This window comes from Vigna umbellata, chromosome 2 (genome assembly GCF_029865625.1).
Source record: "Vigna umbellata cultivar VRB3 chromosome 2, Vumbellata_1.0, whole genome shotgun sequence".
Classification (NCBI taxonomy): domain Eukaryota; kingdom Viridiplantae; phylum Streptophyta; class Magnoliopsida; order Fabales; family Fabaceae; genus Vigna; species Vigna umbellata.
The window spans coordinates 25026577-25051614 of NC_142166.1; the positions used below are offsets into that span (position 1 = coordinate 25026577).

General features: G+C 38.6%; 1 pseudogene; it reads right to left on the reverse strand.

Annotated features, from left to right (window-relative positions):
- Positions 1 to 22185: 22185 nt before the first annotated feature.
- Positions 22186 to 24702, reverse strand: LOC148203685 (WEB family protein At5g55860-like; annotated as a pseudogene).
- Between the last annotated feature and the right edge of the window lie 336 nt (positions 24703 to 25038).

A 25038-nucleotide genomic window follows, 5' to 3' on the forward strand; every position in this document is an offset into this window, starting at 1 on the left:
ATGAAAGAATGAAAGAGATAGAAAAACCCGAGAAAGAGAAGAGGAGAGCTGTCACCATCTCCCAATCTACCCCCAAGGGGTGAAAAAGAGAGTGTTTGCTTCGTCTCTGCCAAAGATGCCTAACCCTAGGAAACCCTAAAGCTTATATACCATTCGTAAATTACAAAAAGTCAAGTCCAAGCCCATTAAAGTGTCGCTCAGCGGTAAAATACCGCTCAGCGGTGAGTGCGTGACTTGTTTTCTCCCCTCAGCGGCCATTTTGCCCCTCAGCGGACCTCACGTGACTTCCAGAGTGCCGCTCAGCGGTAAACTGCCGCTGAGCGGTGACTTCGGCTTCTCCTTTTTGCACTTTTTGTTATCTTTTCTGATTTCAACTCTCTCCTTCTTCACTTCTTTCACCAAATTCACCTTAAAACCTGCACAAAAACACTGAAATCAAGCATAAACCTGTCCAGCTCTCTTATTTCCAAAAATATAAAGAAAAGCATGATTTCAAGCTAGTTTCTAAGTGTAAAGGTTGCTTTTAGTGTCAATTTTAATCATAAAAATAACAGTTTTTCTACTGTTATCACCAACTTCATGGCTTCGAGGAAAGGAGCCGGTGCTAGCTCTTCGAGCGTTTGGGAATGGGTCACCCTGACCGCTCTGCGTCATCCTATCATCAAACGTGCATCTTCTACCAGTCGGATGTCGACAGTTCCTCCGGCCGCCTACTAGGCTGCTCCAGCCGTTAATGTTCTTGAAGGCGTCACTGCCACTGCGGGAAGTCGGCCCCCACATAGCCTTCTGGCCGTATTCGTAGATCCCTTATCCGAAGCGGCCACCACTTTCGCCCAGCCCTTGGTTAGGAAGAGGAAGGGGCACAAAGAGGGGAAGAAGTCTGCCTCTAAGAAGGGGCGTAAGGAGAAAAAAGGGTCCTCCTCCCGATCGGCCTCCAAGAAGGGGCGCAAAGGAAAGGAGGGGTCCTCCTCCCGGGCGCTTCTGGATGGGGTTTTCAGCCCTGCGTTCAACATGAGTGAACGAACAAACTTTCATATGAGTTATACACACCGGGCATTGATCGAGCCTTTGTCGGAGGCGGAGTTGACTAATGCGATGCTGGAAATGTCCACCCGGGCGGCTTCTCTGGCTTGGTATCTCAAGGAGTTTGCTGATCGCAGGGGAGCAAGGGACGTCCAGACCGAACTGCTTGCCTAGAAGAAGGTTACTGAGGACCTTCGGGCGGCCATGGAGCAGGTGTTGGTGGCTCAAGACGAGTCCGATAAGAAGATTGACGAGCTCCAAGCTGAACTTGATGAAGTCAAGGAGGAGTTAGCCGAAGCCACGGATCGGCTGCGCGACGCCCGAGTGAACTATGACCGACTGATGGATGAGTGCGGGCAGCTGAAGGTGGTAGTTGCCCGCCAGAAGAAGTTAGAGGACGGACTCTGATGACAAATTTATGAACACCGAAAAACAGTGCCACAAACTTGTTTAACAATCGGCAAGTGTGACCGAATCGTATCAAGTAATAAACTCGGTAAGACCAAGTATCGTTCTCCCAAAGGACTCACGGCCTAGTTTAGCTATATGATTTGTTGATTATTTAAGATTTAAGAACAAATTGATTGTAGGTTTTAATGCAAGAGACAGTAATTAAATATGTATGCATGAATTTGATCAATGGAGAAAAAGAGAATACAAACACTTCAATGAATTAAATGGATGAGTATGTTGTTGGGGTTATCAATTTCATCTTATCCACTCTCATATACTTTTAGGAATTCATTATTCTTTTCATCAATGCTAATGCCACTCTCTAAATCACCTTGCAAGAAGGCCTATCCTTAATTACGAGTTCATACAATTCCTAGTATTCCTAGTAATTAGTTCTAAAGTGCAGGAGCTTAAAGGCAACCAATATGCTATTGGGAGAAATTCCCCGGATCTAGATTTCCCCGTACGTTCCCATATCGACAAAATCAATAATCATGGCAATGAATGAGTTAAACAAAGCAAACAATAAGCAAAGAGGAAAAACCCTAACTAAAGATGAAAGAATGCATATATCTTAATATAAGACGTTAAAACACAAATTCCATATATGAGAGTTTCACAAGACTACATTGATTCCCCAACAACCATATAAGGTTTAGTTCACCATATTCATGGTGAAACTAGATGAACAATAATGAAAGAATGAAAGATAGAACCCTAGAAAGAGGAGGAGGTAGCTTGAGCATCCAATATCTTCCTTCAAGGGGTGGAAAAGAGAGTGTTTGCTTCGTCTCTGCCAAAGATACAAACCCTAGGACGTCCTAAAGCTTATATACTATTCTAAAATTACAGAAAATTAGGCCCAAGCCCAAAATAATGTCGCTCAGCGGTAAACTACCGCTCAGCGGTAAACTACCGCTCAGCGGTAAACTACCGCTCAGCGGTAAGTGCGTGAGTTGTTTTCCTCCCCTCAGCGGCCTTTTCACCCCTCAACGGAGCCAACGTAACTGCCTGACGTGAATGAATGGGTCCGCACGTGAAGGGGGTGCTTGGAGAATTAAAGCACGTCCAACAGCAGCTTTAAAAGAAGCTCACGGCCCAACATGTTTCTTCATTTCCCAGCAGCAAGCCCAGTAGAGAGAAGACTTCACGCTTCCAGGAGCTGATCCACGGTCCGACAATTGAAAGAAGAGAGTCCAACATTCCACACTAGTAGCATCCAGAAATTGGCAGCACGTGAAGCAGGCCACGTCCCAGCACGAGAAATGAAGCAACACGACCCATACCTTCTTTCATCTAGCAAACCACGCGTCCAAGGGGCAGCACGTCCAGTGGTGGAAAAGCAACAGCAAAAAGCACACTTGCAAGGTCCAGCACACATCCAAGGAGAAGCACGGTCCAGGAGAGGGCAGCGTATCCAACAGCATCCAGCTTCACCACGGCCCACCACACGTCCACGCTCACGGTCCACCCAGCCGCAACCTAGGAGAGGAGGAGGATATAAGCCCGTTGCAGCAGAAGCAGAAGGGAGTTCCAAGAGTTCCAGTAGAGTACTTTTTCCAGTAGTGTAGTGTAGTGTAGTGTAATGTAGAGTAGAGAGGGCAATGAGTGAGAGAGGGCAGTGAGTGAGAGAGGGCCGTGAGTGAGAGAGGTCCGTGAGTGAGAGAGAGCTGGAGCGGAGAGCACAAGGGGATGAGTCATTTTTCTTCTTCTTTCTATTGAACTTCTTTAGAAATTTAATCAAACCAGGAACCTGTTGCAGTGTCTCAATCATAGGAACTTTAATCTCCAATTTCTTGAAGATTTCCACAAAGCACTTAAATTTCTTTTCCTTCCTATGATTCTTCTTTAGATGAGGATGGGATTTTTCATATGATTCCTTCTTCTTTCCTCTCATCTTCTTTTTCTTACGCTTTCTCTCCCCAAATTTTCTCTTTTTCTTTTCTTTTATTTTTTTCTTCCCTTCTCTTTTTCTCCTCAACTTCTTTATTTTCACACAAATTTTCTTTCTCTCTTCTCTCTCAACCACTTCTTTTTCTTTTTCTTCATCTTTATCTTTCTCACTCAACTCTTCTTTCTCTTTTCTCTCTACCCTTTCCTCATCTCCCTCTAATTTTTCCTCATCAAGAATCTTGTCACTTTCAGTGATAATGACTTGCCCTTCCTCCTTAAGGTTAACTTCAGTATTAACATCATCATTCAATCTCTGATTGATGTAACGAAGTTGCATCTCCATTCTTTTACATGATTCTTCAATGCTTTTCTGAGTAGAGTCGGAATTTTTCAAAAATCGTTGAAGGATGTCCTCCAACCTATCCAAACTTCCTGATAGAAAGGGTTGTTGTTGCCATTGTTGTTGTGGTTGGTTCTCAAATTGTCCAGCAGCTTGCCAAAATTGGCTTTGATCCATGCTTGAGTGAGGTTCCCACCAATGGTTGAGATTACTTTGGTAGAATTGAGTGCCCATATAGTTAAATTCTTGACCAAATTGCATTCTGCAGACATTAGGCACAAAACCCTAAAAACAATTGTTAGCACAAAAAGATAGAGAAAAATAAAATCAAAGGATATAATTGAAAAGATAAGAAGATAGGAAATAAAAAAAGAAAAATAAAAACAGAAAAATAAAATAAAATAAAATAAAAACAGAAAAATAAAATAAAATAAACAGAAAAATAAAAACAGAAAATAAAATAAAATAAAATAAAATAAAATAAAAAAATAAAAACAGAAAATAAAAATAGAAATTCAAAATTAAAGTCAAAGATAATCAAGAATCACACAAATTAACCAGTTAAACCACGAGTCCCCGGCAACGGCGCCAAAAACTTGATGGACAAATTTATGATCACCAAAATATGATGTCAACAACTTGTTTTACAATCGGCAAGTATGACCGAATCGTTCAAGTAATAAACTTGGTAAGACCAAGTATCGTTCTTCCCAAAGGACTCACGGCCTAGTTTAGTTGTGTGGTTTGTTGATTAGCTAAGACTTAAGGACGAAATATTTGGATTTTTATATGCAAAAGACGAAAATAAACATGTATGCATGAGGTTTTGATCAATGGCAAAAGCAAAAGATAAACACTTTCAATGAAATATATGTATGAATATGTTGTTGGGGGTCAATTTCATCTTATCCACTCTCATATATTTTAGGAATTCAACATTCAAATCATCATTGTTAATGCCACTCTCTAAAGTACCTTTCAAGAAGGCTTCTCCCTAATTACGAGTTCATACAATTCCTAGCATTCCTAATAATTAGTTCACCAAGTGCAGGAGCTTAACGACAACCAATATAATATTGGGAGAGATTCCCCAGATCTAGACTTCCCCGTACGTGCCCGTATCGACAAAACCAATAATCATGCATCGAATGAGTTAAACAACGCAAGCATTCAGCAAAGAGGAAAAACCCTAACTAATGATGAAAGAAAGCATAGGTCTTAAATAAAAGATGTAAAAACAAATTCCATATATGAGAGCTTCAAAAGATTACATTGATTCCCCAACAAACATACAAAGTTTAGTTCACCATATTCATGGTGAACCTAGATGAATAACAATGAAAGAACGAAAGATAAAACCCTAGAAAGGTGAGGAGGAAGCCTGAGCCTCCAAGATCCTCCTTCAAAGGGGTGGAAGAGAGAGTGTTTGCTTCGTTTCTGCCAAGGATACCTAACCCTAGGAAACCCTAAAGCTTATATATTATTCGTAAATTACAGAAAATTAGGTCCAAGCCCATAAAAGTGCCGCTCAGCGGTAAGTGCGTGAGTCGTTTCTTTCCCTCAGCGGCCATTTTGCCCCTCAGCGGACCTCCCGTGACTTCCTGAGTGCCGCTCAGCGGTAAACTGCCGCTGAGCGGTGACTTCGGCTTCTCCTTTTGCACTTTTTGATGTCTTTTCTGATTTCATCTCTCTCCTTCTTCACTTCTTTCACTAAATTCACCTTAAAACCTGCACAAAAACACTGAAATCAAGCATAAACCTGTCCAGCTCTCTTATTTCTGAAAATATGGATAAAAGCCTGATTTCATGCTAGTTTCTAAGTGTAAAGGTTGCTTTTTTGTGTCAATTTTAAGCATGAAAATAACAGTTTTTCAACTGTTATCAAAGCACAATCTGCACCTTTAATGTTGGTGTTCCTTTTTCTTTCATCACACCAACTTATCTACAACATCTTCCTGTTCACCATCTTTACCCTCCTTGAATAAGGAGCCTCAATCTCAATAACTCCATTCTCTTTGATATCTTTAACCACTTCCTGCACAGAGTCTTGGTGAACTAGTTTCTCTTTATTATCTCCCTTCTTCATCTACTATTGACAATCTTCTCTACTTCCAGACCTAAAAAGAAAAGTTCAGATAATTTCGTACTTCTAGTCCGAATTGAACCCTACATACCTAGAGAACAAAACACTAGAGCACCCAATTAGCCCTAAAAAATAAAAATAAAAATAAACAAAAATCGAAAACAATAAAAGTAAAGTCAAAACTGGTTAAGAATCACACAAAAGTATAGTTTAAACCACGAGTCCCCGACAATGACGCCAAAAGCTTTTTAAGACCTTGGCAAGTGTACCGAATCGTATCAAGTAATATATAATGGTAAGACTGTTTACCCCTCGGCAAGTGTACCGAATCATATCAAATAATAATCCTGATAAGACCAAGTATCGTTTTCCAAGAGACTCATGGCCTAGACAGTTATGTAATTTATTGATTAATTAAGACTCGAGAACAAATTGTTGTAAGTTTCAAATGCAAAAGACTGAAAAGTAAATATGTATGCATGTGATGATCAATGGGCAAGAAGAAACAAAACACGTAAAATGAGATATATGGATGAATATGTTGTTGGGGTTTATCAATTTCATCCTTTCCACTCTCTTGTATTCAGGAACTCATCATTCTTTTCATTAATGTTAATGTCATTTTCTAAATTACTTTAAACCCGATTCCTCGGCGAAGAAAGCCTAATCATATTTACTAGTTTACAATGTCTTGTCTCCCTAGTAATTAATCATGCATTATAGTGAACAGAAGCTTAAAGGCAACCAACCATCATACTCCTATGTCTAGGTTTGTAATATACTGTAGGGAGAGATTTCCCAGATCTAGATTTCCCCGTACGTTCCCATATCGACAAAACCAATAATCATGACATCGAATGAGTTAAACAATGCATGCTTTGAGTAAAGAGGAAAAACCCTAACTATTAATGAAAGAAATCATGTATCATATAGATGATTTTGAAGAATAAATTCCATTCAAGAGAGTTTCTAAGGATTTACATTGATTCCCCAACAACAAAATAAGTTTAGTTCACCATATTCATGGTGAAACTAGATGAAATACAATGGAAAAGTGAAGGATAGAACCCTAGAAAGTTGAGAAAGGAGCCTTAGCATCCAAAATCCTCCTCCAAGGGGTGAAAGAGTGCGTTTTTGCTTCGTCCCAGCCAAAGATACAAACCCTAGAACGTCCTAAAGCTTATATAATATTCTAAAAAATACAGAAATGTAGGCCCAAGCCCAGAAGAGTGCCACTCAGCGGTAGTAACGGGTTGCCAATTCTTCCCCTCAGCGGCATAGTTACCCCTCAACGGTGCCAACGAGTACTGAAAAGTGTCGCTCAGCGATAAATGCCGTTGAGCGATACTTTCTTATTCTCTTCTTTTGCACTTTTTATGTCCTTTTCTGATTCCATCTTTATCCCTTTTCACTTCTTTCATCAATTTCATCTAAAAACCTGCAAAAACAAGGAAATCAAGCATAAAACCTGTCCAACTCTGTTATTTCCAATAACTCAACAAAATCATGAGTTCAATATAATTTCTAAGTCATAAAGGTTGTAATTGAAGTCAATTTAAAGTATAAAAATAACATATTTTCAACTGTTATCAAAGACCAAGTATCGTTTCCCAAGAGACTCATAGCACTAAATAATTGTGTAATTACTTAACTAATTAAGACCGAAAAGATGTTTTGTCGGTTTTCAAATGCAAATGCAACAAAAGTAAATATGAATGCAAAGTAATCAATTGAAGCTAAACACTAGAATGAATGGATGAAGTTGATAATATGAGATGATAATATGGTTGGGGTTTAGATTTCACCTAATCATTCTCATGCATATAAGAATTCTTCTTCTTTATTAAATGTCAATGTCACTTTATAAATTACTTAGAACCCAATGTCTCGGCGAAAGAAGCCTATCCTTAATTACTAGACCACAATGTCTTGCATCCCTAATTAATTTTGCATTACTAATTAATTTTGCATTACCAAAAGAAGCTTAACACAACCAAGCGTTCTATCGCTATGTCTAGGCAATAGTTCCCTTGGGAGAAATTCTCCAGATCATGAATTGTAATATATTTGTCGATACTCAGACAAGTCAAATATCATGTCATGAATGAGTTAAACATAACAAGCATTGAGCAAAGAAGAATAACCTTAACAATTAATGAAACAAGCATATATAAATGATAACGGTTGAAAATACTATGATGTAATTTTGATACTAAATGCACCATTTTCTGCTTAGAAACTTGCTTGAAATCATGATTTTCTGTTAAGTTGTGTGAATAAGAGAGTTGAGGTTGAACTTAATGATTTTATGACTAAATTCCCTAGTTTTAGTAGGTTAATGAAGTGATTTAGGAGAGGAGTCAAAGTATGAAGGAGTCGGAATGCAGAAAAGTCAACCAGAGTGTAGAAAAGTCAACTAGAGGGCCAGTTTTCTTCCCGCAACGCGCCCAGGTGCCCCTGAGGGGCGCTTGAGTGCCAGAAGTGCACCGCACACCGCCTGAGCGCCCCTTTTGGGCGCTTAAGCACCAGAAAGTGTCGTTCGACGCCCGGGCGCCCAACTTAGGGCGCTTGAGCACCAGCGACATGGGTCGGACTTCGGTTCTGTTCTATTTTCGCTCTATTTAAAGGACCCAAACGTCCTAGGTTTTGTATCTTTGGCAAGAGGAGCACATAAACACACTTTTCACCCCTTGGGAGTAGATTTTGGGGTTGTGGCAGCTCTCCTTTTCTCTTTCTAGGGTTTTTCTATCTCTTTCATTCTTTAATTGTTCATCTAGTTTCACCATGTCTATGGTGAACTAAACTCTATTGGTTGTTGGGGGATGATGTAACCTTGTGGACTCTCATGTATTTGAATTGATTCTTAATAATATGCTTTTTCATTAATTATTAGAGTAATTCATCTGTTACAACGTTTGCTTTTTAATTAACTCATTCATAGCATGATGTATGAATTGCATGAGTGCGGGGAGGTTCCTTACAATTCAGGTTCTTGTTGAATTACTCCCAAGAGTACTATTTCTCAAGGATGGGGGTATCACTAATGGAAAATAAGATTCCATGACGGGATATTATGAGAGGTGAAATCCACCTATGATAATACATTGACCGGTGGCAATTTTGCAATAAAATTAAGATATATTATGACGGATTTTAAGAAACCTATCATAATAGGTATAGTAGTGGCAATTTTGTAATAAAAGATACATATATTATGATAGGTAAAAGGCCACCTATCATAATAGTTGGACGCGGTGGCAAAATTGAAATTATAGGAAAAACATATTATGATAGATATTGGAACACCTATTAATAGGCGCAAAACCCCTTTCAATATCATAGTCCAGCACACAACCTTTCATTCCTTCCAACTCGCACAACTTTTCTTCCAACTCGACCCGTAGAGCTTTTCTTTCTCTTCACCATTTCGTTTCTTCCCATCTCAGTCTCTCGTCGCCCTTCTATGATGCCCTTCGACCTCACCAATGCCCCCCCGCCACTTTCCAAAGCGCCATGAACGAGCTATTCCGGTCGTATTTGAGGAAGTTCGTTCTCGTCTTCTTCGACAACATTCTCGTGTACAGTGCTACATGGGCAGAGCATCTGCAACAAGTGAACATATGTTGGGCAAATTACAGAAACAACAGTGGGTGGCCAACAAGAAGAAGAGCAAATTCGGGAGAACCTTGATCAGGTATTTGGGGCATGTTATAACGAAGAGAGGGGTTGAGATGGATAAAGAAAAGGTGGAGGCGGTCGTCGCTTGGGAAGAACCAAGGACGTTGAAAGCTCTAAGGGGTTTTTTGGGCCTAACGGGGTTCTATCGGAGGTTTGTAAGGGATTACGCCAAGATAGCGAGACCTCTAACTGAGATGCTAAAGAAGGGAAATTTTGTGTGGACAGAGGCTGCAAGGAAGGCGATGGGAAGATTAAAGGAAGCGGTGACGATAGCAGCAATGCTAGCATTACCTGACTTTACGCAACCTTTCCACGTACAGTGCGACGCGTCAGGGGTGGGAATCGAAGTTGTGCTAACGCAGAAGCAGAGACCAATAGCATACTTTAGCAAAGCGTTATCGGAAGGGACTTTGGGGAAGTGTATTTACAAGAAGGAGCTCATGGCGGTGGTGATGGCGATACAGTACCAGCGGCCATATTTGCTAGGTCAGAGGTTTGTCGTGCACACTGACCAAAAGAGCTTGAGATTTTTGTTGGAACAGAGGATAACCACCCAAGCTCAACAACATTGGATTGCCAAACTCCTTGGCTACGACTTCGAGATTGTGTACAGAACGGGAGCCACTAATAAAGTGGCTGACGATTTGTCACGAAAAGAAAGGGAAGAATTGGAGGAGAGGGCCGAGAAACATACTCAGGGGATGGAGAAGGAATTGAAGGTAATGGTGAGGCCTTAATGGAAGGATTTCTAGGAAGTGGTAAAGGAAGTAGAAGAAGATGAAGATTTAAATAAGATTGTGGCAGACATCACTAAGGATCCAGACAAGCATTCCTCATTCACTATGGAGAATGGGCGACTAATTATAAAGGGATATTGGTCATCTCGGCCAAGTCAGACTCGGTCCCGAAACTACTGGCAGAGTATCATAGAACTCCAACAAAGGTCCATTCAGGAGTATACCGCACTTACTGGAAGACTGTAACAAAATTTGTAGTCTAGTGCTTGGTGTGCCAACAACACAAGTACTCAACACCCTCCCCAAGAGGTCTGCTACAACCGCTGCCGATCCCCCAGGCTATTTTGGAAGACATCAGCATAGATTTCATTGTGAGATTGCCGAAATCCAAAGGGTGTGACGCCATTCTAGTGGTCGTGGATCGTTTAAGCAGGTATGGACACTTCATCCCTCTCAAACATCCTTACACCGCGAGAATCGTAGCCGAAGCATTTGTGAGAAAAGTAGTGAAATTACACGGAGTGCCTAAGTCCATAGTGAGTGACCGAGATCCATTGTTTCTCAGTTCATTTTGGAGGGAGCTGTTAAAGTTGCAGGGGACCCATCTCCAGATGAGCACGTCCTACCATCCAGAGACCGATGGTCAGACATAAGTGTTGAATCTTGTTTTAGAAGGATATTTGAGGTGCTTCTGTTTTGAACAGCCAAAAAGCTGGAACACGATCCTTCCGTGGGTAGAGTACTAGTACAACACCAGCTACCAGGGGCGGCCAAAAGCACCCCATTTGAAGTGGTTTATGGGACGACACCACCAGCATTAGCCAGGTTTGTTCGGGGGAAACACTTGTGGAAGTTGTAGCCCAGGAGCTACAGACACGTGACGAGGCGCTGCAACAACTTAGGTTCCATTTAACGAGAGCTCAAGATATGATGGTAAAGCAAGCTAATCGAAAGAGGAGGACGGTGACTATAAAGGTGGATGATTCGGTGTATTTGAAGATCAGACCACATAGACAAACTTCTATTCCTGTGATACTACACCCAAAATTGATAGCCAGTTATTATAGGCCGTTCAGGGTGATTAAGAAAGTAGGAGAGGTAGTTCAGATTCCTACTACTTGAGAATGCTAGGATCCACCCTATCTTCCACGTGTCCCAACTAAAGTTGGCCATTGGGACGAAGCCGGTGGAGAAGGAGTTGCCAACAGATTTACAAATGAGTGGACCATCGTGCTGGCCAACCAGGGTGATAGATAGACGGGTCCAACAGCAAGGAGGGGACCAGCGATAGCAAGTACTAATTGAATGGCAAGACGGAGGGGTAGATAGTGCAACATGGGAGGATCAAATGATGAAAGAACAATTTACTGAGTTCAACCTTGGGGACAAGGTTGATTCTCAAAGGGGGAGTAATGTTAGGACATGGAAGGTATATGAGAGGAGAAAGGTGAGGAAGAGTACTTAACTGCTAAACAGTTAAGTGGGGCGGGTTATGATTCTTGAGTGTGTAGACCGGTTCAGAACCTGGTGAAGGAGGTTAAGCTCCTGGTATCCCATTGTATTATTGATTCTTTTGCTGCGAATACCATACAATTTTTTACCTAATTCTTGCTTTGAGATTACTGAAGTGTGTGAGTGAGTGAGATAGTTAGGATTCTTACCAAGATTCCTAATAGAAGGGGTCGATTTCAGGTGATTATTAGTTAATTATATTCTGAATTACTCCTGAAGATAAACACGTTTTCTGTTTGAGGGCTGGTGTAGTGTAAATAATTAACAATACCGTATAAGATTAAGGTTGGAGATCAAAGTATATGGTTAGTACTTACTAAACATTTACAAGTGTATGATACCACCCTTTCAAAGTATTTTTATTGAATAAGCTTATCAATTTACATTTGGGAACTACAATTCAAGGTTGACATTATTAAGAAAGACGTCTTGATGAAAATTTGGGAGGTTATCATTCAGTAAATTGTGGAGTCAAAAGGGTATATGTCACTAGTGCAGAATTGGCTTTTAACGTCCCCCCATAGACGTCCGTCCACAAAAGCCCCAACGTAAATAATTGATCGGTGGCATATTCGTAAATAAGTGAAACTCTAGACGTCCGTTGTGAGGGGAGACGGATGTCTATAATACTATAGACGTCCGTGGGATGGCCCCAGACGTCTAAGAGGCTGAAAAAAATGAACGTTCAACTCCCCTGTCATACCATCAAACGTCCGTGCAGGAGGGGGATGGACGTCTATAATATTATAGACGTTCGTCCCCCTCCACACGGACGTTTAAGTGGCTGAGAGACAATTAATTCTTCAAATACCTGTAAGCACCCAAAATGTCCGTTGTGGAGGGGTCGGACGTCTATAATTATATAAACGTTCGTCCCCCGATATTGGACGTTTCGCGTGCTGAGGGTGGTTGAAGAATTAATTGTCTCTCAGCCACTGAAATGTCCGTGTGGAGGGGGACGGACGTCTATAATATTATAGACGTCTGTCCCCCTCCTGCATGGACGTTCGATGGGCTGAAGACAATTAATTCTTCAACCACCCTGTCAGCACCCGAAACGTCCAATACCGGGGAACGAACGTTTATATAATTATAGACGTCCGTCCCCCACCACGACGGACGTTTGGGGTGCTAACAGGTATTTGAAGAATTAATTGTCTCCCAGCCACTTAAACGTCCGTGTGGAGGGGGACGGACGTCTATAATATTATAGACGTTCGTCCCCCTCCTGCACGGACGTTTGATGGGCTAAAGACAATTAATTCTTCAACCACCCTGTCAGCACCCGAAACGTCCAATATCGGGGGACGGACGTTTATATAATTATAGACGCCCGTCCCCCTCCACGACGGACGTCGAGAATTTCACTTATTTAGAACCCAGCCCCCCTTTCTGATCCATTCATTTCTGCAAGCAGGGGGTGATCTTATGGCCTCTCTTTCTTACCGGGAGGGCAATCTTATGGCCTTCACCTCCCGCCTGGCCCGGAAATGTCCGCTTCAACCGCAGTTTCACCTCCCAAAAAGCAAAGTTGGCTTGACGAGCACAGATGCGAGGAAGCGGGAGCAAGATAAGCGCTTTTGCTACTGAGAAAGCGAACGCGCGACGGTTCAAGACTTAGCCGAGCGTTATCGAAGCTAGATTTACCGAGAGACTTCGAGTTAGCGAAGCGCTGTAGTAGCGCCGGCCGATGCTGAGCCAAGGATGCTCCGCCTTATCTATAGAAGCAGTCAACCGAGTGCAAAAACGGACGTCTGGCAGTGAACAACGAACGTCAAACCCCAGCCCTACCACAAAACAATTCAGGCAGGTGGTCATCGCGGTCCTGTGTTAGGCCGAACGGCCGGACTATATAGACGTCCGGCCGGACACAACGGACGTCTATATAGACGTCCGGCGTGACACAACGGACGTCTATATAGATGTTCGGCCTGACACAACGGACGCCTGAGTAACGTCACCCACAAAGATGTCGGGAGAACGCCGAACGTCAAAAGACCAAAAGAACGGACGTCTAAAGCTCTTTCTGCACTAGTGTGTATAGATAATTTCTTTATTACCAGGGCAACCTGTTACTGGAATCAGGGACAAAGAACTTAATCTAATATATATATATATATAGATATATATATATATATATATATCTATATATATATATATATATATATAATATATATATATATATATATATATATATATATATATATATATATATATATATCTATATAGATATATATATATATATATATATTATTATGTGTGTGTTTGAAGGGGTTTTGTGTAATCCAAAAAGCAGATATAATGTAATGCTTTTGAAATAAATTGGAGCTTCGTGTAGAATTCTAGAAAATGTTAGTTTGATTTAGTCTCGATATATAAAACAATAATGTTAAAAAATTAAATACAAGATACAAACAATTATATATTATATTAAACGTGATATAACTATTTAATGATGATAGAAAATATTATTTTCTTTTTTAGTTACTTAAAATTGACTCTATGTGTTGATGGTAACAAACTTATTTCAGAGTATGAACTTGTTAAGTTGGTCTCTTTAAGAATTATTTTTTTTTGAATATTTTAACAAAAACTATAAAACAACATATAAATACCACACACATAAAATATATATATATATATATATATATATATATATATATATATATATATATATATATATATCACAAAATATGTATAAAGAAAGAGAGTAAAGGAGAAAGAAGCATGAGAGAACAAAAATGTCACGCTGATAAACACAGATAGAAACAATACTGTTGTAAAAAGTGTGGCAAAACAATATAAATTTAATTTTTTATGAAAAAATCTCATTAAAATTGTGGATATAAGTCCTCTTTCTCCACGAAACATCAAAAGATGGATGAGCATTCCAATGCGATATGCACTGCTGGATTCAGTATCATTCAAAGTAAGCATTATTGGTCACTGCCATTTTTCTGATTTTGAGAGTTCATTCATATTTGTTCTCTTTCTAAATGCAAATTTTGTCCTTTATTTCTGGCCTTTCCAACATGCCTTATTCTTGAATCTCCCCATGTTCCTTACTCTTCTCTCACTATAGTTCATATTCCATTGAATCTTCATAGCTATCCAATTCTTTAGCAATTGGCTGCTCTTGGATTCTAATTCCATGACATCAATTTCCATGAAAAACAGACAAATTAAGTAACAAATTGCAGCACTGAAAACCATGTGTCTATCTAAACTTTGAAGCAACATATTGAACTGAAAGTCGAGGAGAACTGAAACAAGAGTGTACCTAGATGATGTCTGAAGAGTCACTGAGTATTGTGGTGATCCACTATGCATCAAGAGACTTCAACACAAATAAAAGTGGTCATGCAGGGATTTTCACTTGGTCGTGGAGACAAGATACACTTCTTGTGATGTTACATTACATTAGTAATACAGAGTACTGGTGATTCTGGAGCTAATGTGTCAAGCGGCTTGAGCAAGAAACTGAAGCAAAAATTCAGAACCTTGATTATTTGTGTGTCCTTAGTTTGTCCTTAGATTATAATATGATCTTGTGTGTCCTTAGTTTGAATGAGGCTTGATTATTTGTGTTTAATTTGCAGTGTCGACGTTAATTGGGCAGCTATGAAGGTGGGTATTATGTAATGAACCATTATTTGTACAAACATTACTGATTCATGGAATAAGGTATTAAAAAACTAACTAAATACTTATCAAACTGTTTATTACAAAATTGTTCTAACTTAATTATTTTATTTGTAGATCTTTAATGATTCATCTCCAATGGAAGCTCCAGACATTGAAGACATTAGGACTAAGTGGGCTTCTTTTATTTTAAGTGTTAGTAAATTGTAGAAACTTGACTACAATGTAGTGTAGGTTAATGTTATATTTGGATTTAATATATGGTTGGTTTGATGTACAAATTATGTATTAAATATTATTAGACAACTTAATATTTGAAATGAATTTCATTATGTTAGTTTTGAATATGTTCATTTCATGTTATATTGATTATAAATTGATTGATGAGATGATAATACAGGAAATTATTTGTAAATTAATTGCATATGTCAAATGTAATAATGAATTTTTTTTTTACAAAACAAGTTTTTATGATAGATGAACAATGTATGTAATAAAAGATTATTTATGAAAAGTATATATTATGATAGGTAAACAATTACTTGTCATAATATATTCGACATATTATGATAGGTGAAAAAATCTACATTATAAAATGCTACATATTATGATAGGTAAATCCCGGTGCATCATAATAAATTTGTCATATTATGACTGATAAATGAAAATCTGTCATACTACACTGGACCTATTATGATAGGTGACAAAAAGTCTGTCATAATACACTGGACCTATTATGATGGACTTTTTTGTCCGTCATAAAATACGCAGACCTATTATGATGCCCAAAACTATGATGTCAGGTTACCTATCATAATAGGCCATTTGTACCTATCATAAAAAGCGATTTTTCCACTAGTGTATGAGTCTTGGTCGTAGTAAGCTCTTGATCCTCACAATTAATTACTAGGAATGCTAGGAATTGCATGAACTAGTGATTAAGGACAAGCTTATTTCGCCGAGGGATCGGGTTTAAGTTATTTAGTGAGTGACGTTAACATTAATGCATAAAGAAGAATTCTTACATACATGAGAGGGAACTTGGTGAAATCTAACCCCAACAACATACTCATTTCATATTAAACAACATTCGTCCATCATTGTGCTACTATGTTATCGATCAACTTACATTCATATTTAATTTTCTATTTTTGCATTTGAAACCAATGATCTTGTTTTCTTTAAGTCTTAATTAATCAAGTTATCACACGACTCTCTAGTGTCGAAAGTCTCTTGGGACACGATACTTCGTCTTACCATTTTATATTACTTGTGCGATTTGGTACACTTGTCGATCCATCATCAATAATTAGAATTAGAATAAATTCAAATACATGAGAGTTTAGAGGTTACATCTTCCCCAACAACAAATGAATTTAGTTCTCCATTCTCATGAAGAAACTAGATGAACAGTGGAATGAAAGAGATAGAAAAACCCTAGAAACTTAAGAGGAGAGCTCCCACATCCCCAAATCTGCCTCCAAGGGGCGAAAAATGTGTTTATGTGCTCAAGCCATTAAGAGAAACCAACCCTAGGTCATACAAATCCTTAAATAGATCAAAATTGGACCATGGGCCAATGTCGCTGGCTCTCAGCGCCCTAAATGGGCCCTTGGCTGGCGCTCAGCCTTGACTGGCTGGTGCTCAAGGCCCCTGAGGGGGCCCTCAGCTTCAACTTGACTTTTTTGCACTACGTATTTTTCTCTTTTTCTGCATTCCAACTCCTTGATACTTTAAATCCTCTTTCAAATCATTCCAATAACCTACAAAATCAAAGGAATTTAGTGATAAAATCATCAAGTATACCTTCTACTCACTTATTCACAAAACTAAACTAAAAACATGAGTTCAAGCAAGCTTCTAAGTCAAAAAGGGTTGATTTAGTATCTTCAATCGTTATCACCAATCGAGGCAAAATACCTGCTGACCTAATGCAAATAAGACTTTTCAATGACAGCTTTTTCGAAATAGGCCTACTGCCTCAGTTCTCTAACCAACCGAGGCAAAAAATCCTGAAAGCTTTTTCAAAATAGGCCTACTACCTTGGTTCTCTGACCAACCGAGGCAAAAAAACCCTAACAACTTTTTCAAAATAAACCTACTGCCTAAGTTCTTTGACCAATCGAGGCAGTATGTCCTGCCAAAAACTAACAACCTCTGATTCTGAACTTTTCAAATCCATTTTGCCAACCTTTACTACCTCGGTTCCATTTTAACCGATGTCATAAGCCCTTTATGACTCGATTTAACTACAAACCGAGGCCTACAGTTAGTAGATATTTTCAAATATTTCTTTTATAATTTTATTTTGATTTTTTCTAGAAGGTTTACGCATCAATTGTGTTTATAATCGATGTAATAACCTCTTCGATATTTAAATTCCATAAGCATAAAACAGTAAGCACATTTTCATTGTTTCTTCTTCTTCTTCTTCGGCTAGAGAACGCGAACGTGAACGTGAACTACTACTTCCCATCTCGCGCGAACAACTTTGCCTTGTCGCTCTGCCTCCACTGCCTCCACCACTGGCCATCGTCGTTGCCTTCATCACTAGCTGCCATCATAAATTTTTTTCACCTATTCTTCCTTCTTCTTCCTCGCACAACCATTCTCTCTCGCAGATGAGCTGTTGGTTCATGACCTCCATTTTTCTTTTGCAAATTGCTTAGTGTGGTCTCCATTCTTGTCGCCATCGGCCATTCGCCGTCGTCATCGGCTGTTCGGCTCGCCTTCGACCGTTCGTTGTCGCCTTCGACCGTTCATCACCGTCTTCGACCATTCGTTATTGCCTTCGGCCGTTTCCTCACCGCCTTCGTTGTCCCAGATAAAAAAAATGGTTTTGAATAAGCAAAAGTCCCCATTTGAAAAAAAAATAAAAAAAGGCATTTACTGCCTCAGTTCGAAACCAACCGAGACAAAAGACCCCAACATACTGCCTCGGTTTTGAACCGAAACAAAAAAGCTACCACTTTTTGCCTCGCTTGTATATACTTGGGTTCATGAACCGCTACTTATAGACAAAAATAACCGGTGTCGTTTCCCTTTACTGCATTAGTGCTTACTAATTTATTTCTTTTTGTGGGAGCAATGTTCTGCCTTTTTTAGATTCAAGATGGGTGTTTCTTCCGCTACTCGACAAGCCTTCAAGCTTTCTATTCTTGCTAGCACTTTTGATATCTTTTTCTCATAGGAGTTGACTCATCATTTGCATTGGGTTAGGTTTTCTTAAACTTGTGATCTCTACATGTTTGTTGATATGCCCATGAGAAAGTAATCATGTATGCTAATTATGGACTTTTCTGTTTTAGGTTTTATTTGTATGTTTGCCTTGGTGGTATTGTCCTGATTTAAAATATAGTTTCTCATCATTTGCCTTGTTGTAGGTTACTCTAACATTACTTTAGTAATATTTGCAGTACTATTTGTTCCTCATCAGTTTGTATTTGATAGAAACACTAATGATAAGTTTGATGTCTTCTACTATGCTAGTTTAACATTAGGCACACAATTATTCTACTACAATGCTATTCTTCACCATTGCATATTGTAATAACTAATCTTGATTAAGAAACATATTTACCTGTGTTCACTCTCTGTATAAACAAATAGATGTATAAAATATACAAGATCGAACTGGCTTCTAAGGGCACTTTCAACAAGCAAGAAATAATTTTCGTTTGTGATATGGTTCAATTGAAAAATATTATTCCACAAAATATGTGTGTTTAGTGTGATGTTGAGTCTCGAATATGTATTTCAGATGTAAAAAAACTTTAAAAAGAAATATTTAAAATAGTTTTAACTTAAATATAAATGTTAAACTACATTATTGATCTCCAATATGGCTGTAATTGTTTTTACTCACTATGTTTGATGGAAAGAGGGCTTGGAGTTGTTTCTTGAATAATATTAGAAATTAACATTATTGTTGTGGTACATTCCAAAATCTCACATTCTTTAACAATTAAAATCAAAAGTCTTTAAAAGTCCAAATTCTTTTTCAACCTAACAAGTTAGGCTTATGGCTGTTTTTACGAGATCACATAAAAAGAAAGATTATGCGTTTGGGATTGCCTCTGACAGAAGAAAACGTAATGCTTTTAATAATTACTACTTATGATTACATATATTATCTTTTCCTTTGGCCTTTGTGCTTTCAACTATAGCCTATGTTTTGACATTAAGCTAGTGAAACTATGTTAAAAGGTTAACACTCAATAAGTCGGATTCGTTCCTATATAGTTAATAAGGATGAAAAAAAGGAAGATGAAGAAGCTCTTTAGTTTGTGTCTTGACTATTTCTCCCATTTTGATTAATTGATGTTTGTATGATCACATTTGGGCATGAATGCTTCTTTGTTGGATGTGTGCCACTAAGTAACCAAGCCATTTCAGAATTAACCTAACAAACACAACAACACGATTTCTTTTATCATGATCATATATACTTGCAATGTCATCATAATGTTAGTTGTTTTCTTGTTAAGACTTTTAGATTACCACCATAATATTGCTAATCAATATTATTTCCACTGAAAATTTTAATCATCTTTACTTTGTTTCATTGTGATTTTGTAGAGTCACTCAATAATTTTTGTTTGTGTAGTTCATGAGCATGAGGAGGGAGAGTGGAAGTGATGGAAGAGCGTCCAAGGAGATGACGAATGTGCGCGTCGCGAGCTCCTTCGAAGCTTCCTCCAGAGATGAACGCAGCGGAAAATGATTGGAACACAAGATTAAGAGAGAATCTATGAAAACAGAAGTGTGATAACCTTCGCAGAAACCATAGACACTATAGGAAGAGAGAAATCGAAAGAGAACGGAGCAAATCTGAGAATGAACACGAAGAACCCTAATTTGGACCGAAGGAATCCTAGAAAGGTGCAGAACATCAAAATGAACCGATTAATCAGTTCAAAACGAAGATTGAACGGTGGATAATGAAGATCAAATGGATTAAAGGTGTTTAAACGGTAGAAGAATGGTTTTAATCAGCTAAATCTAAAGGAAAAGGGAAAAGGAGGGTTTAGAGGTTCTGTGATGATGAACGCAGCAAGGAGAGACGAATCTATGGTGTAAACAAGACTTACAGTGGAAGAACTCTAGAGAGAGGAACAACTCGCGAGGAAGGAGACGCGACAGTGAAATGCGTAATGAAGTGGTGCGTGTCTAATGCGCGAGAGAAAAAGCCAGTGATGTGGAATGAAGGAGTTGCTGTGGCGCGCCACGCAGAGGAAGTGGATTGGTGTAGAAGCGACGTCGTGGAGGAGAAAGAAATATGTGGAGCACCGTGGAAATCAAGGAAAATGAAAATGGAGGCAGTATGCAAGGAAGGTGGCTAGAGGGAGTCTTTGGACTCTCTAGCATGTGACTTTCAAGAGAGAATTATTTCTGAAGGTCAGAAAATCAAATTCTCATTAAGCTCAAAAGTTCCAATTACAGTAAAGGAGTTGGATATTTATAGTAACCCATGCTCCTTAAGAGCTAAGCTATGAAAGGTAAAAATACAAAAGGAGGACTACGTCAAGCAGGATTCCATCAGAAAGGCTTGTGATTGCTGATTTGGCTTTCGAAGATGTCAAGGTTGAAGGTGGTGGATCTTAAGGTGAATTGTTCCTTATAAGGTGAGTTTTATTTTTTCATTTTCATTTGCTAATCATGTTTTCAGGGTGATGGATCTTATGGCTTCTTTTTGGATTTTGTATCTATACTATGCATCTCCTTATTCCCTTTTGTTTTTTTTATCTCGATCCATCTGTTTTCATGGTTTCCAATCTTAAATCTATTCAATATCACTAAAATGGTAAAAAAGAAAGAAAATTACTTTGAACTAATGTTTTATGTTGCGTCAGAACCTGATAATGGTATTGTACATATTCTCACTTGCTTTACCAATTTAACTATTCATGGAAATTTTGCTTTAAAAGCAAGTTACATGTTGTTGTAGCAAGCTTATCATTAATGTGGCAGTTCCAAGGACCATTGATGAATGTGGGATCACTACTAGAATCGCGCTTATTACCGGCGGAACATTATCGAAGGATTTTCGGCCGTCGGTAAAACTGAATTACCGAAGGCCTTGGAAAGCATTACCGAAGGTGTGTGTTGATTTAATTTAGCGAGGGTGTTTGGCCGTCGATAAGTGGCCTGACTTAAGCATTTGGGCGTATTGGAGGAGTTTGTCTCCAATTTCGTGACACTCGAATCCGTATTGGTGCCCCAATTAGAAATTTCCCTCTCGTCCTTTGCTTCCATTCTCGCCCTCTCCCTTCGCGTTTATCTCCCTCTCCCTTGGTGTTTATCCGTACTGGCGGTTGTTGGCATTGTGTGCCGATATCGTTGACAGCATAACCTTAGTGGGTGGTTGGGGTTGTTTGTTTGGTTAGGGTTCTTCGAAACGTTGTCGGTGTTGGGGTTGGGGTGGTGGTTCATGGTGTGCGCTTCAGGCTGTTGCAGCAGTAGGGGTGCTGATTCGTGGTTGTTGGCGTGTGTAAGTCATTGCGGTGAAGCCAAGGTTGGTTGTTGCGTTCAGAGCTCGCAGTCTTCCTTCAATCATTCTGGAGTGTGAGGTAAGGTCTTTGTTTTAGAACGTGTCCTCAATAAATTGTTTGCCCAGTTCATGCCTATATGTGTGGAATGTGTTCTGTGTTTATGGATATTTTATAAATTGTTTGTGTTTCGCGTGGTTAAGCAGGTCTGATGTTCATTTATTGATGAATGGGCATGTGTCTAGAGTTAAATAAGAATGATTGTATGGAGTGAAGTAAGTTAAATTGAATCTGGTTAGGCTGTAAATGAACATGATAACGTAGTTACTAAATTATTCTGACTATGTCCTTCACTGTGTTAACTAATGAACATGTGTATTAGGTAAGGGAGGGGTTGGGTTCATGATAAATCAGGATTAACAGGGGTTTCATTAAATGAAATGGGGCTGTTTTGGGAAGTACGATAAAACTGAATGAAGTCTTATAATTGTTTCTTTACTGGTTGTCATAAACCAGTGGCTGCACTATCAACTCAACATTAAAAATGTTTCTCTTCATTTGAAACCTTCCCTTTCTCTAACTTTTTCATCTCCACCTTTGGTAGTGAATTCTGGTTTTGAATCCTATAATGCTGATGAGATAATTCTGCTGCCATCTGTGTTTCAGCCAATAATTTAGAAGCAACTTCTGCTACTTTTTTTTGTTAATTTCTTTTGCCCTCTTTGAAGCTGCTTTGTCAGCTCATTCTCCACTGGTCTGTTTGCTGCTTCAGCCATCTCAGCCCTTTCCAAGACTTCCTGTGTTTCATTTTTCATATCCTCAATTTCCTCTTGGGTTTCCTCTAACCTTTTTAGAACTTAATTTTCACTCACCTTTGTAGCTTCCACCTCTACTTTGGCAGCATCCAATTTCATATCTGCTAATTTATCAGACTCCTCAACCTTATGAACTAAGGACTTAAAATCCTCCCCTGATATGTTGAACAGCACTTGCCTCAACTGTTTTTGCTACCTCTACTTCTTTCAATGTTGCTTTGAGCTTTATTTGGGCATCTTCTAAAACAAGTTCAGTGACTGCAACTTCCATCTTCAATTGTGCAGCCTCATTCTTCCAATCTTGTGTTTCTTCCCTTGCATTTTCAGTTTCAGTGAACAACTGGTTCAATTTCCAAATCATTTCCTCTTATGCACCTCTATCTTTTGATTCTTCTATAAATGTTGCTATACTTTGAACTTAACCATTTCAACAAGATTTAAATATCAAAACAAACTTGTTTGAGCTGCTAATGGACACTAATTCAAAATGTCACTTTTGCAACATTCAATTATGCAGAAAATTAACAGAACGTCATCACCAATTCTGAGTTTTAGGAATTCAAATGACTGGTTAACAATAAAAAAGACTCAAAGAACTTTGAACTAACTGAACTAAGCTAGAAAAGGTGCAACTAAGTATGAAGAGAGCATAAATGAACTTACAAAGAAATTTAGCACAATGAAAAACTAATTATAACACCAAAAGAAGCATGATTCAGATTTCAGAATTTAATTTCTTGGGAGAATTGAATGAGAATCTGCACATATCAAGTTTCTAAATAGTTTCTTCCAATCAATGTAAAAGTATTGCACAAAAAATGGTTATCTCTTAGTGTAGAATGACAACACCCATATTAGCCTTAGTTTCCTAAATAGCTATTTTCTTATGTAAGCTAATTTTATAATTTTAAAGTTGATTCCTAGGCTTTTGGCCTGCAATCAAAGTCTCTAACCACAAACAATTAGTCTCAAAGTGTTGTCTACTTAATTTTTGCCACAAAAATGACTCACAATTTGGTGGTTTAAGACACGAAATGCCACAGCAGTGACTGTAGGTCAAAACTAATCACTGCTGCAACTTGGATTAAAGTTTTGAAACTTGTTCACAGTTTGAATTGGCTCAAATCCAAACTGTTATTCAAAAACACCTTGCCACTTCCCAATTTTGACTGAAAGTTGAGGGTTTAGTATACTATTATGCACTTAGACCATTATACCACTAATTGAACTTTGCTAGCAAGTTTTAAACATCATTTTAGACTTGCTCAAACTATCAGACAACATAGAAATGGTAGCATTCGAAATCTGACTTTGTTATGGCCAAAAATGCAGAAAAATCACTCCATCACAAAAGCAAAACTGAGTTTATAATATTCAATGGACTAGGAAATAAGTTTTGGTGATTTGTTTTGGTATAAGAGGAACTTTCAGTAGTTCCCTTATTATTATGCTTTAATCCAGTGCCTAGTTATTATGTTGTTGTTGTGAAGTGTTTAAAGTATACATGTGTTGCTATAAGGTTCGTAATCCAAATGCTTGGTGGTCAAATTGTTCAGAACAGTGTTCCAGTTGCTGTAAGGACCATTTTCAGTTGCTTAGTTGCTAAGAACCAATGTCTTTTTGCTAATTGAGTTATTTCCAACGTGGCTTTATTGTATTAGGACCTAAGTTAGCAATTTTAGTTGTTGTAAGGCCTTTGTACAATAGTTCAGTTCCTTTAATTGGAAGGGTGAGTTTAGGGATGAGGAAGTGAGGGAGAAAGGGATTAAAGGGTGGTAATTTGTAGAGGAAAAAAACTTAACAGAGAGGAAATACTTGAACAGTGAACTGCTGCTTTTGGATTCAGAACCATGGCTTTGTTTGTGGTGATGGATTCACGCATAGGAGAGCCACTCCTAGAACTTGAAGCATCTAAGGTTTTTTTTCCACTCTGCTGATCAAGGATAGATGTAAATTCCCTTCTTTTCTCTCTGAATTCATTGCTAACCCATGTTACAATGTGGGCACCCTCTGGAATACTGTTATCATTTGGTTCCATCCCCGTTAACATCTCAAGAAGTACAACACCCAAACTGTAAACATCATTGTATCTTCTTCTGCTTTAGTTTTCAAAAGGGTTTCTTTTAGCCTTGTTTTTTAACGCAACTGATATATCAAATATTCATAGTGTATATGTTCTTAGTCCTCATTATATATATGTTGAACTATTTTTCTTAGTCATTGTAAGGGGAATGACTGTTTAAGCTTTATTTTGGGTAAGAACTGAGTGAAAGTAGCTTTGTTCTTCTTGAACTTTAATTTCACATCCCCTTCAACCATTATACCATTTTGTTTAAGCAATTGATTGATCATTAACTCAGTCAGATTAAGCACA